The 14,806-nt window shown below is 46.8% G+C and overlaps 1 protein-coding gene and 1 pseudogene across 2 annotated transcripts in view; one reads left to right on the top strand and one right to left on the bottom strand.

The window, feature by feature from the left end:
• The window catches only part of LOC139260068 (partitioning defective 3 homolog B-like), a 1,396,127-nt gene that overhangs the window by 1,336,171 nt on the left and 45,150 nt on the right, over positions 1-14,806 (bottom strand). The window lies entirely within an intron of this gene.
• Positions 6,443-6,540, top strand: LOC139260650 (U6 spliceosomal RNA; annotated as a pseudogene).

The following is a 14,806-nucleotide window of genomic DNA, read 5'->3' as shown; positions in this document are numbered from 1 at the left end:
TGCCGTGCGATCTTTCATGCCCACCTGTTTAACGCCTCTTCCGAAAGACAACATCCCCGACAGTGCAGCACTCCCTCAGTACTACACTGGTGTTAGCCTAGATTTTGCACTCAAGTCTATAAAGCAGGAATTGAACGCTGAACCTTATGAAGGGACATGATCTTTACAAAAATATGTTTTGCAAACCCTGCTTTGCTTATTTGCAATACTTCACCTACAGTATTAAATTGGATTTCTTATTTAAGGCACTGCTTTTACAATGAAGCAGCATTTCTTGTAGATATTCGAAACATATTTATTCAAGGGACAAACATACTCAGCTAATCAAGATTTGGCATGGCTACAAAAGTGAACTGTCCACTGCAGCCCAAGTTAGCATGGGCCAAGAACTTTTCCTCGCACTCTCGATCTCAGCACTGGATAGAATGTACTGAAGTCACAGGTACCAAACAAAGGGAAGTACTTTCTTGTCATGCAGGATAGGGAGAAATGAGTTGTTAAGTTCACAAAGATTAGCATGACTAAAGCAGCAAATCTGTGTTGGGATTCTGGGTCAATAATTCTGCAGTGATTGGACTGTTAATTGGTGACACATGAAAACAAAATATAAATGCACAACAAGCTTTGTTAGTAGTCATCAAATACCAGCTTTGAAAAAGTCTAAACCTGCGAGGCAAGTTAACTGGACCTAGCTGTTAAAATGATGCAATGCACACACAGGATCTGGAAACCGAAACTGTGCAAGTCAGTGCACGTGTATTTACAAAAGAGGAACGAGCAGGCAAAGGCAGCACTTCAGCATTGTGCTCCAGGGCGCTGGGTCAGTGATTGACAAGATGTGGAACGCCATCCACGGTTGCCCTTGAGCTCGGCTCCCAATCTCAACCTTCCCCTCAAGGGAATTTGGTGTGAATAGAAACCAGGTACTTCCCCACGGGGCAGAGAAAGAAAACTAAAAATAAGAAGCCACGTTACTCAAAGCTCCAAACCTGCCACATCAGAATCAAAAGCATCGAATTAGAGAATTTTACAGCACAGAAACAGGCCATTCAGCCCAATTGGTCTATGCTGGTGTTTATGCTCCACACAAGCCCCCTCCCATTCCATTTATATCATATCGCCTGATCCTTCTCTTCCCTTCTTCCTTGTGTGTTTATCTAGCTTCCCTAAATGCATCGATGGAATTCGCTTCAACTACTATATGTGGTAGCAATTCCACATTGTAACCAATTTTTGTTTTATTCGTTCCTGGGATGTGAGCATCGCTGGCAAGGCGAGCATTTATTACCTATCCCTAACTGCGATAGAGAAAGTGATGGTGAGCTACCTTCTTGAAGGCTGCAGTCCATGAGATGAAGCTACTCCCACAGTGCTGTTAGGGAGGGAGTTCCAGGATTTTGACCCAGCAACGTTGAAGGAATGATGATATATTTCCAAGTCTGGATGGTGTGTACTTGAACTTGGAGGCGATAGTGCTCCCACGCGCCTGCTGCCCTTGTCCTTCTAGGTTGTAGAGGTTGCAGGTTTGGGAGGTGCTGTCGAAGAAGCCTTGGCAAGCTGCTGCAATGCATCTTGTAGATGGTACATACTGCAGGCACAATGCGCCGATGGTGGAGGAAGTAAGGTGGCGGGGTCAGGTTGGTGGAGCACCTTTGTCTTACAGGTGTTTAGTGTAAGGCCCATGCTTTCGTATGCCTCGGTGACGATGTTGACAATGACTTGGAGTTCAGCCTCTGAATGCGTGCAGATGCAAGAGTCGTCCGTGTACTGTAGCTCGACGATAGAGGTTGGGATGGTCTTGTTATTGGCCTGAAGGCGACGAAGATTGAACAGGTTCTGACTGGTTCTATAGTTTAGCTTCACTCCAGCGGCGAGCTGGTTGAGTGTGAAGTGGAGCCTTGCAGCGAGGATGATAGAGAAGGTGGTTGGCATGATAATGCAGCACTGCTTGACCCAGGTCCGGACGATGATTGGGTCTGTGGTGGATCCATTGGTCAGGATCACGGCTTGCATGTCGTCGTGGAGGAAGGTGACAAACTTTTGGGGGCAGCCAAAACGGAGAAGGACGCTCCATAGTCCCTCGCGGTTAAGTGTCAAATGCCTTTCTCTTGCAGTTGTCGTGCCATAAAGATCATGTCTGTTGTACCCCATAATGGACGGAATCCGCACTGCGACTCCGGGAGGAGCTCCTCAGCAACAGGGAGAAGACGGTTGAGGAGGATTCTAGCGATGACTTGCCCAGTGACTGACAACAGGGAGATTTCTCTGTAGTTGCCGCAGTCGGACTTGTCCCATTTTTTAAAGATGGTCATGATTACTGCATCTCAGATCTCCCGACATGCTCTCCTCCTTCCAGATGAGAGAGATGAGGTCATGCATTCGTGCCAATAGTGCCTCTGCCATACTTAAGTGCCTCAGCAAGGATTCCATCTGCTCTTGATGCCTTGTTCTTGAGCTGGCGGTTTGCTTTTTCTACCTTGTGCGGGGCTGGGGTTTTGCGGAGATGGTGGCGGGTAGCATGCTGCGGGATGGAGTCGAAGGCAGAGTCTCAATTAAGGAGATCTTCGAAGTGCTCCTTCCAGCAGGTCCTGCCTCGGTGCCCTTGATGAGTGTCTTCCCGGTTTTGCCCAGCAGTGGGGTGGGGCCTTGGACCATAGGTGGACGTGACTGCAGTGAAGTTTCTCCAGTCTATCCACGCAACGGAAAACCCTCATCCCTGGAATCACTCTCGTAAATCTTTTCTGCACTATCTCCAAGGCCTTCACATTCTTACTAAAGTGCGGTGCCTAAATTTGGACACAATGCTTCAATTGTGGTCAAACCAGTGTTTTATAAAAGGTTCATCAAAACTTCCTTGCTTTTGTACTCTATGCCACAATTTCTAAAGCCCAGGGACCCCTCTGCTTTTTTAACCACTTTCTCAACCTGCCCTGCCACATTCAACGATTTGTGTTCATATACCCCCAGGTCTCTCTGTTCCTGCGCCCACTTTAGAATTGCACCCTTCAGTTTATTTAACCTCTCCTCATTCTTCCACATGTACATTGACGACACCCAGCTCAACATCACCATCACTTCTCTCGACCCCTCCACAGTCTTTAAATTGTCAGACTGCTTCTTCGACATCCAGTATTGGATGAGCAAAAATTCTCCAATTAAATATTGGAAGACCAAAGCCATCGTCTTTGGTCCCCGCCACAAACTGCGTTTCCTAGCCACCGACTCCATCCCTTTCCCTAGCATCTGTCTGAGGCTGAACCAGACTGTTCGCAACCTAGTTGTCATATTTGACCCTGAAATGAGTTTCCGGCATAACCATCACCGTCTATTTCCACCTCCATAACATTGCCCGTCTCCATCCCGCCTCAGCTCATCTGCTGCTGAAGCCCTCATCCGTGCCTTTGTTATCTCTAGACTGGACTACTCCAACGCACTCCTTGTTGGCCTCCCACATTCTACACTACGTAAACTTGGTCATCCAAAACTCGGCAGCCCGTGTCCTAACTTGTACCAAGTTCTGTTCACCCATCACCCCTGTGCTCGCTGACCTCAATTGGCTCCCTCTGATCCTCGTTTTCAAATCCCTCCATGGCCTCACCCCTCCCTATCTCGAATCTGCATTCCTCAAATTCTGCTCTCTTGAGCACTGCTCAACCAGTGGTGGCCATGTCTTCTATTGCCTAGGCCCTAAGCTCTTGAACTCCCTCCTTAAATCTCTTCGTCTCTCTTTCCTCCTTTAAGACACTCCTTAAAACCTACCTCTTTGACCAAACCTTTGGTCATCTGCTGTAATTTCTTATTATGTGGCTCGGTGTCAAATTTATTTTTTGTCATAACACTCCTGTGAAGTGCCTTGGGATGTTTTAATATGTTAAAGGCGCTATATAAATACTTGTCCCTCCTACCAAAATATATCGCTTTGCACTTGTCTGCATTCCACCTCATCTGCCACATGTCCGCATATTCTACCAGTCTGTCTCCACCACTTCTGATTTCTATTGTTAAAGGCCAGGGAGCAAATCATCTGCCCACCCTCTAAAATTGGGTTAGGATACACGTCCCATAAAATCAAATGAGGTTTAGAGAAGTAAACAAATTTGGCAGGTTTTGTAGACGGCTGGACCTGTACTCTGGCTTTGAGCCAAAGGATAAATTCTGACACAGGTTAGAAATTAAATTCTTTTTGCACCAGCCTTTTCAGAAGGAGGGTAGGAGTGCGCGGTGAAATTAAAATACGTCCTTACACCTGTCCTTACTGTAGATATAGATGGAGAGACTAAAGAATCATATAGCACAAAAGGTCATTTTGGCCCATTCATGCTGCTCTTTGAAAGAGCTATCTAATTTGTTCCACTACCCTGCTCTTTCCCCATTGCCCTGCAAATTTTTCCTTTTCAAGCATATATCCAATTCCATTTTGATAGTTACTATTGAATCTGCATCTACCAGCCTTTCAGGTAGTGCATTCCAGATCACAACTCAGTTTTAAAAAAATCATTCCTCCTCTGGTGCTTTTGCCAATTATCTTAACTCTGTGTCCTCTGGTTACCGATCCCTCCTGCCAGTGGAAACAGTTTCTCCTTACCCACACTAGAAAAAAATCTCATAATTTTGAGCTTCTATTTCATCTCTTAATATTCTCTGCTCCAAGGAAAACATTCACAGCTTCTCTCATCTCCCAAGACAACTGAAGTTCCTCATCCCTGGTATAGTGCACCATTCTCCTCTGCACCCACTCCAAGGTATTGATGTCCTTTGGAAAGTGTGGTGTCCATTGGGCACAATTCTCTAGCTGAGATTTAAACAGTGCTTGATGTAGCATAACTTTCTTACTTTTGTATTTATTTTATCTGTATCTTATTGAAACATAAGATTCTGAGGGGGCTTGACAGGGTAGATGCAGAGAGGATGTTTCCCCTAGTAGGGGAATCTAGAACCAGGGGGCATAGTTTCAGAATAAGGGGTTGCCCATTTAAAACAGAAACGAGGAGGAATTTCTTCTCTGAGGGTCGTGAATCTTTGGAATTCTCTGCACCAGAGAGCTGTGGAGGCTGAGATATTGAATGTATTCAAGGTGGAGATAGATAGATTTTTGAACGATAAGAGAGAGTCAAGGGTTATGGGAAGAGGGCAGGGAAGTGAAGTTGAGGCCAGGGTCACATCAGCCATGATCTTATTGAATGGCGGGGCAAGCTCGAGGGGGAAAATGGCCAACTCCTGCTCCTATTTCTTATGTTCTTATGTAAACCATAAAGTGAGACAAGGTGGCCGACATGGAGTAAAACACCTGTGTAGACTTACTGGGCTAAGTGGTCCATTTCTGCACTGTATTTAATAATTCTGCTGTTCACGTATCCTGGAAAAGGCTTATATTACAACTACACATTCCGTGCACTGTGAAACTAAAGCAGTTATGAATTACCAGTTCAGAACTCAAGCGTCAACTGTGGCACAGTTGGTTGCACTCTAGTTTTGATGTAGGAAATTTATGGGTTCAAGTCCCACTCCAGGGGCTAGAACACAATATTTAGGCTGGCGCTCCCAGTGCAGTAATGAGAGGGGGCTGCACTGCCGGAGATGCCGTCTTTCGGATGGCACATTAACCGAGGATCAGTCTACCTTCTCAGGTGGGTGTGAAAGATCCCATGGTATTATTCGAGTAAGAACAGGAATTTTCCCCATGCCCTGGACAATATTTATCCTTCAACCAACATCTTAAAACAACAACAGTAGCAAAACATCTCTAGGCGCTTGACAGGAGTACTGGAAGGCAAAAAAAAACTGACACCGAGTCACAGAAGCAGAAATTAGGGTAGGTGACCAAAAGCTTGGTCAAAGAGGTCGATAAGTGGAGAGGTTTATGCAGGGGATTCCAGAGCTGAGGGCCTTGGCAACTGAAGATTATCTGATCATCACATTGTTATTTGTGGGACCGTGCTGTGCGCAAAATGACTGCACTTCAAAAAGTGTTTCTTGGCTGTAAAGAGCTTCGATATAACGTACGGCTATAAATTAAAGTGTTTCTTTATAGGCTTGCTGGTCCACATCAAACAGTAGCATGCTTTGACAATAAGAGTATACGATAGTGTGGAGCTGAGCGCAGAAGGGGACATGACGAAACAAGCCTAGGTATCAGCACAGATTAGCCCAAATGTGACAAAAACACACCGTTGTTATTCACCGTTGTTATTCAGCATGTTAAATATAGAGAGGAAAAAATTAAAATGAAGAAAAGGATTTCAAACTTTAATTGGAGGCGCTGTGTTACAATATGAAACGTTATATAAAGGCAAATCTTTCTTTATTTCTCTGGGGATAGGCAGCCAGTGTATCCCTTGCATAGAATTTCAAACCAAGACTCATTTGCTTGTAGAATGCTAAATAATTTGTTTGGAACATGGGGGCTAGGTGCTTTATTCCTCAGCAAAGACAGTGCACCTGGATTTTAAAAGACCTACTAAAATTGGAACGATACAGAGAAGATTAGCATGGATCCTGCGCAAGGATGACACGCAAATTCGTGAAGCATTCCATATTTTTGCTGAACCCATATGCCAGGACCGCACGTCGCCGTGCAATCCTCCTGCAGGAGAAGAACCACAAAGCCAAGCTGGAGAAGATGCAAAAGGCAGCGGCGTAAATCCGAGGCTCCTGTTTTTACAGACATGTGCACTCACATTGCCACATGGATTCAGTCTAAATAAAAATCTATGGGTAACGAGTTTGCAGAAATATCTTACGGATAAGGACAGACATAGGTATCTGAAGGGAAGAAGAACTACATGTGGGAACATTTACCTGGAGGGGGGGGTGGGGGTGGCACGATGAGAAAGGGGTCATTAGTATATTCACATAACTGAAACCATCAATCAGACAATCCCTCGGAATCGAGGAAGACTTGCTTCCACTCTTAAAATGAGTCCTTAGGTGGCTGAACAGTCAAATGAGAACCACAGTCCCTGTCACAGGTGGGACAGATAGTCATTGAGGCAAAGGGTGGGTGGGACAGGTTTGCTGTACGCTCTTTCTGCTGCCTGCGCTTGATTGCTGCATGCTCTCGCCGATGAGACTCGAGGAGCTCAGTGCCTTCCCAGATGCATTTCCTCCACTTAGAGCTGTCATTTGCCAGGGACTCCCAGGGTCAGTAGGGACGTTGCACTTTATCAAGGAGCTTTGAGGGTGTCCTCGAAACGTTGCCTCTGCCCACCTTTGGCTCGTTTGTCACGCAAGAGTTCAGAGTAGAGTGCTTGCTTTGGGAGTCTCGTGTCAGGCATGCGAACAATGTGGCCTGCCCAGAGGAGCTGATCAAGTGTGGTCAATGCTTCAACGCTGCGGATGTTGGACTGGTCGAGGACACGAATGTTGGTGCGTCTGTCCTCCCAGGGGATTTGCAGGATCTTGCGGAGACATCATTGGTGGTATTTCTCCAGCGATATGAGGTGTCTGCTGTACATGGTCCATGTCTCTGAGCCATACCGGAGGGTGGGTATTTCTACAGCCCTGCAGACCATGCGCTTAGTGGCAGATTTGAGGTCCTGGACTTCGAACATTCGTTTCCTCAGGTGGCCGAAGGCTGCACTGGCGCACTGGAGGCAGAGTTAAATCTCGTCATCAATGTCTGCTCTTGTTGATGAGGCTCCCGAGATATGGGAAATGGTCCACATTGTCCAGGGCTGCGCCGTGGATCTTGATGACAGGGGGGGCAGTGCAGTGCGGCGCGGACGGGACAGGTTGGTGGAGGACCATTGTCTTACGGATGTTTAGTGTACTTTTGTATGCCTCAGTGAATATGTTGACTATGACTTGGACTTTATGTCGCACCTTATAGTAAGCGCTTCTCAGGACCGTAATCAGACTGAATTGACACTTTGGTCAATGTTGTATGCTTTGCTGGTCTGTATGAAGTCTGTCATAAATGAACCATAAAATCATTTTAACATACACATATGTAGTCATGTCTGATTGGACAGGTCTGAACACAAACTATATTGAAAAGACACAATGCATTGTTATCTAACACAGTCAAAGGTCACAAATATGATCCTCTTTAGGATCTTTATGCAATTGACAATTCTTTGCATTCAAAATTCAGGCTTTGTTATTGGTTAAAAATACTTCAAGCGTCAATTCACCGAAGGCACTATTTAAGTATATATGGTAACGCTTCGAGTATTTCAAATTGTGACGGATATCAAATTGTGGCCTGTCCAGTGGAGCTGATCAAGTATGGTCAGTGCTTCAATGCTGGGGATGTTGGCCTGGTCAAGGATGCCAATGTTGGTGAGTCTGTCCTAGAAACATAGAAAATAGGTGCAGGAGCAGGCCATTCGGCCCTTCGAGCCTGCACTGCCATTCAATATGATCATGGCTGATCATTCAACCTCAGTACCCCACCCCAGCCTTCCCTCCAAACCTGCTGATCCCTTTAGCCATAAGGGCCACATCTAACTCCCTTTTGAATATTTCCAATGAACTGGACTCAACAACTTTCTGTGGAAGAGAATTCCATAGGTTCACCACTCTCTGGTGAAAACGTTTCTCCTCATCTCGGTCCTATATGGCTTACCCCAAATCGTTAGACTGTGTTCCCTGGTTGTGGACTTCCCCAACATCAGGAACATTCTTCCTGCATCTGACCTGTCCAGTCCCGCCAGAATTTTATATGTTTCTACGAGATCCCCTCTCATTCTTCTAAATTTTCATGAGTATAAGCCTAGCCGATCCAGTCTTTCCTCATAAGTCAGTCCTGCCATCCCGGGAATCAGTCTGGTGAACCTTCGTTGCACTCCCTCAATAGCAAGCAAATCCTTCCTCAGATTAGGAGACCAAAACTGCACACAATACTCAAGGTGCAGTTTTGAGTAAGGCCCTGTACAACTGCAACAAGACCTCCCTCCTATAATCAAATCCCCTCGCTATGAAAGTCAGCATGCCATTTGCTTTATTTACTGCCTGCTATACCTGCATGCCTACCTTAAATGACTGATGTACCTCCCCGTTTACTAATCTGTCACCATTCAGATAATATTCTGTCTTCATGTTTTTGCCACCAAAGTGGATAATCTCACATTTTTATCCACATTATACTGCATCTGCCATGCATTTGCCCATTCACCTAACCTATCCAAGTCCCCTGCAGCCTCTGAGCATCCTCCTCGCAGCTCGCACTGCCACCCAGCTTAGTGTCATCTGCAAACTTGGAGATATTACATTCAATTCCTTCGTCTAAATCATTAATGTATATTGTAAACAGCTGGGGTCCCAGCACTGAACTCTGCGGCATCCCACTCGTCACTGCCTGCCATTCTAAAAAGGACCCGTTTGTCCCGACTCTCGACTTCCTGTCTGTCAACCAGTTCTCTATCCATATCAATACATTACCCCCAATACCATGTGCCTTAATTTTGCACACTAATCTCTTGTGTGGGACCTTGTCAAAAGCCTTTTGAAAGTCCAAATACACCACAGCCACTGGTTCTCCCTTGTCCACTCTACTAGTTACATCCTCAAAAAATTCTAGAAGATTTGTCAAGCATGATTTCCCTTTCATAAATCCATGCTGACTTGGACCGATCCTGTCACTGCTTTCCAAATGCGCTGCTATTACATCTTTAATAATTGACACCAGCATTTTCCCCACCACCGTCAGGCTAACCAGTCTATAATTCTATATTTTCTCTCTCCCTCCTTTTTTAAAATAAGTGGGGTTACATTAGCTACCCTCCAATCCAGAGGAACTGATCCAGAGTCCATGGAATGTTGGAAAATGACCACCAATGCATCCACTATTTCTAGGGCCACTTCCTTAACTATTCTCAGATGCAGACTATCAGGCCTTCAGTCCCATCAATTTCCCTATCACCATTTCGTAACGAATAAGGATTTCCCTCAGTTCCTCCTTATTGCTAGACCCTCGGTCCCCTGGTATTTTCGGGAGGTTATTCGTGTCTTCCTTAGTGAAGACAGAACCAAAGTATTTGTTCAATTGGCCTACCATTTCCTTGTACCCCATTATGAATTCACCTGATTCTGACTGCAAGGGACCTACATTAGTCTTCACTAATCTTTTTCTCTTCACATATCTATAGAAGCTTTTGCAGTCAGTTTTTATGTTCCCTGTAAGCTTACTTTCATATTCTAATTTCCCCCTCCTAATTAAACCCTTAGTCCTCCTCTGCTGAATTCTAAATTTCTCCCAGTCCTCAGGTTTGCTGCTTTTTCTGGCCAATTTATATGCCTCTTCCTTGGATTTTACACCTGCCCTAATTTCCCTCGTTAGCCATGGTTGAGTCACCTTCCGTTTTTTATTTTTACGTCACACAGATATGTACAATTGTTGTAGTTCATCCATGTGATATTTAAATGTTTGCCATTGCCTATCCACCGTCAACCCTTTAAGTATCATTCGCCAGTCTATCCCAGCCAATTCACGTCTCATACTGTTGAAGTTACCTTTCTTTAAGTTCAGGACCTGGTCTCTGAATTAACTGTGTCGCTCTTCATCTTAATGAAGAATTCTACCATATTATGGTCACTCTTCCCCAAGGGGCCTCGCATGACCAGATTGCTAATTAATCCTCTCTCGTTACACAAGACCCAGCCTAGGATGGCCTGCTCTCTAGTTGGTTCCTCGACATATTGATCTAGAAAACCATCCCTTATTCACACCAGGAACTCCTCCTCCACAGTATTGCTCCCAGTTTAGTGAGCCCAATCAATATGTAGATTGAAATCACCCATAACTCTTATTGCATGCATCCCTAATTTCCTGTTTGATGCCGTCCCCAACCTCCCTACTACTGTTTGGTGGTCTGTACACAACTCCCACTAACGTTTTCTGCCCTTTGGTGTTTTGCAGCTCTGCCCATATAGATTCCACATCATCCACGCTAATGTCCTTCCTTACTATTGCGTTAATCTCCTCTTTAACCAGTAACACTACCCCACCTCCTTTTCCTTCCTGTCTATCCTTCCTAAATATTGAATACCCCTGGATGTTGAGTTCCCAGCCTTGGTTACCCAGGAGCCATGCCTCCATAATTCTAATTACATCATATCTGTTAACAGCTATCTGCGCAGTTAATTCATCCACCTTATTACGAATGCTCCTCGCATTGAGACTCAGAGCCTTCAGGCTTGTTTTTTTATAAACACTCTGTCCTTTTAGAATTATGTTGTAATGTGGCCCTTTTTGATTTTTGCCCTTAGATTTCTCTGCTCTTCACTCTTGTTTTTCCTCCTTCCTACCTTTTGCTTCTGCCCCCTTTTTACTTCCCTCTGCCTCACTGCATAGGTTCCCATCCCCCTGCCATTTTAGTTTAAATCCTCCCCAGGGGATTTGTAGGATCTTGCGGAGGCATCATTGGTGGTATTTCTCTAGTGACTTGAGGTGTCTACTGTACATGGTCCATGTCTCAGCCATACAGGAGGGCGGGTATTACTACAGCCCTGTAGACCATGAGCTTGGTGGCAGTTTTGAGGCCCTGGTCTTCAAACACTCTTCATCAGGCGGCCAAAGGCTGCACTGGTGCACTGGAGGCAACGTTGAATCTCATCATCAATGTCTGCTCTTAGTGATAAGAGGCTCCCGAGGTATGGGAAATGGTCCACGTTGTCCAGGGCCGCGCCGTGGATCTTCATGACTTGGGGGGGGTGGGGGGGGGGGGGCGGCAGTAGTGCTATACGGCGAGGACAGGCTGGTGGAGGACCTTTGTCTTACAGATGTTTAGTGTAAGGCCCATATTTTCGTATACGTCGACTATGTCCTGGATTTCAGTCTCTGTATGTGCGCAGACGCAGGCGTCGTCCGCATACTGTGGCTCGACGACAGAGGTTGAGGGGGTCTTGGACCTGGCCTGGAGACAGCGATGGTTGAACAGGTTCCCACTGGTTCTGTAGTTTAGTTCTCTCTTAGCTGGGTCTTTAAGTGCCCCGGCATTGACTTTTTTGCAGCACCCTCCACTTTGGGGCTATGCTGATGTCAATGATGGATTGGATTAGGCGGTGGTCCATTCAGCAGTCGTCGGCTCCGGTCATGGCGTGGGTGATGCGCACATCCTTGCGATCTCTGGCTTGATCGATGACATAGTCGAGCAGGTGCCAGTGTTTGGAGCGAGGATGTTGCCACGATGCCTTGTATTTGTCCCTCTGGCGGAACAAGGTGTTGGTGATGATAAGTTCATGTTCGACATTTTGTTAGGAGTAGGGTACACTGGAGTTGGCTTTCCCTACCCCCTCTCTGCCAATCACTCCTCCCCAGGGGGCTGTGTCCTTGCTGATCCTGGTGTTGAAGTCTCCGAGGAGCATCAGTTTGTCGTCCGCGAGGACGCGGGACAGGGATTTTGAGAGGTTGGAGTAAAAACCCTCTTTGGTCTCATCTGTTGCATCAAGTGTTGGGGTGTACGCACTCATGAATGAGGCGCATTGATTCTGAGATAGGGTGAGTCGAAGAGTCATAAGGCGTTCATTAACCCCGCAGGGGGAGTCTCTGAGGCGGTCGATCAACTTGTTTTTGATGGCAAAACCAACTCCGTGGAGGCGGCGTTCTTCCTCTGGTTTGTCTTTCCAGAAGAAGGTGTAACCGCCACCTTGTTCCTTGAGCTGGCCTTCCCCTGCCCGCCGGATCTCGCTTAGGGCGGCGATGTCAATATCAAAGCATCCAAGTTCCCGGGCAACTATGGCAATGCGGCATTCCAGCCTGCCCCTGTTGAATTTGTCCATGAGGGTCCTGACGTTCCAGGTCCCAAACTTCATGTTAGAGAAGTGGAAGATGCCTGTGCCCGAGTTCTTTTAAAGTGGAGTGGTCGTTGCACGCCGGCTACCACACGGGCTTAGCTGAGCAAGGTCTTGATCCAGTGGCAAGGGCGTCCAAGACAACTGGAGACCAGGCCTCGTTGCCTACGTTGAGATGTTGGCCGCAGGCTCAGTGCTGAGTAGCGCCCTTAAAGGTAGGTGATCCGAGACTTGGTTGGGGGCAGGTATTGGGAGGGTCAGTGGCCCACTGGGGTTCATAATGAGAGGTCGGTGGGGGGGGGGGGGGGGGGGGGTGTCACGGCCATGGTACGTACCATGTGTGCTGGAGGAGAAGAGGCCCGAACGCCGCTCGAGGGGTGAAGGCCCGAACGCTGCTCGAGGGGTGAAGGCCCGGTCGCCTAGTCGGAGCTTGAACCGGGGTGGCAGCTCCCGAGGGAGCTCCCCTGCTGAACAACTCCCATTCTCCACCGTCCAGCAACTTTCCTCCCTCAGCCACCCCCCTCCCACTATCTAAACTTCCCCTAGCCCGAATCGACCCCAATAGGGGGTCTTAAACACTTAAACCCTTACTCTAAACCCAACCCTGCAAATCCCACAAGGTCGGGCCGACCTCAGGCTTCCCACCCATCAGCAACGACGACTGGGCCTCCTGTGGCAGCGACCCAGACCTCTTCCCACCTTCGGTGGCCTCCTCCTCGGCATTGACTCACCTACCTCACCCAATCCTTGATCCATGACGGCGCCCGGCGAGCAGGTGAAACCATGTAACCATGATTATACCACATCAAGAGGCAAATAACCATAAAAGCTGCATGAATGGATTTAGAATTGGAATAAAATTTGCTGGGTAGCTGGACTTCTGCTGTACAGCAAAACAGGAAACCATTTTTAAGCAGTAAAGTGGTTGGGAGTTCACAGTTACAGCCACACTACCCAGCAGAAGTTATAAATTTTCCCCCAGGACATGTGATGACAGCGCGAGGGTGGGGTGAGCAGGCAGAAGAGAAATAAAGCACCATAGAGTCATTGCCCACTTCCTCCCACATATCTCCTCCAAGCTGCCCTAATCTGTAAAATAAACACCCCCCCCCGCCCCCCCCGTCCCGCCAATCTGCTACCGATTGCACACTTTTCTGACCATCCCATCTCAACAACACTCTTTATAGAGCCTTTATTATAGCAAAACATCCCAAGGCACTTTACAGGGACGTTACCAAACAAAATTTGACACCGAGCCACATAAGGAGATATTGGGACAAATGGTCAAAAGCTTGGTCAAAGAGGTCGGTTTTAAGGCGCATCTTAAAAAGGAGGAGAGAGGGGTAGAAAGGCAGAGCGATTTTGGAGGGAATTTCAGTGTTTAGGTCCAATGCAGCTGAAAGCACAACCACCAATGCTGGAGCGATTAAAATCAGAGATGCACAAGAGGTCAGAATTGGAGGAGAGCAGAGATCTCGCAGGCTTATTGGGCTGGAGAAGGTTATAGAGATAGGGAGGAGCGAGACCATGGAGTGATTTGAAAATGAGGATGAGAATTTTAAAATTGAGCTGTTGCTGGACAGGGATTCAATGTAGGTCATGAAGCACAAGTCTGATGGGTGAATGGAACCTGGTGAGAGCTAGGATACAGGCAGCAGAGATTTGGAATAACTCAGGTTTATGGAGGGTGAAAGATGGGAGGCTGGCCAGGAGGGCATTGGAATAGTCACATCGCAAGATAACAAAGGGATGGATGAGGGTTTCAGCAGCAGATGAGCTGATGTCGATGTTATGGAGGTGGAAGTCGGTAGTCTTGGTGATGGAGAGGATGTGTTCTGAAACTTATCGTGGAGTCAGATATGCCACCAATGTTGCAAACGGTCTGGTTCAGCCTCAGAAGGTTGCCAGGATAAGGGATGGATTCAATGACGAGTGAACGGAGTTTGTGGCGAGAACTGAAGACAATGGCTTTGGTCTTCCAAATATTTATTTGGAAGAAATTGCTGCTCGTTCAGTACTGGAATCTGACAATTTTTTTTTTTTTTTTTTTTTAAAGTGGAGGGGGTCAAGGGAG

This window comes from Pristiophorus japonicus, chromosome 3 (genome assembly GCF_044704955.1).
Source record: "Pristiophorus japonicus isolate sPriJap1 chromosome 3, sPriJap1.hap1, whole genome shotgun sequence".
NCBI classification, from domain to species: Eukaryota; Metazoa; Chordata; class Chondrichthyes; family Pristiophoridae; genus Pristiophorus; species Pristiophorus japonicus.
The sequence above is the reverse complement of the archived record's forward strand: the minus strand, read 5'-3'. Positions and strand labels throughout refer to the sequence as shown.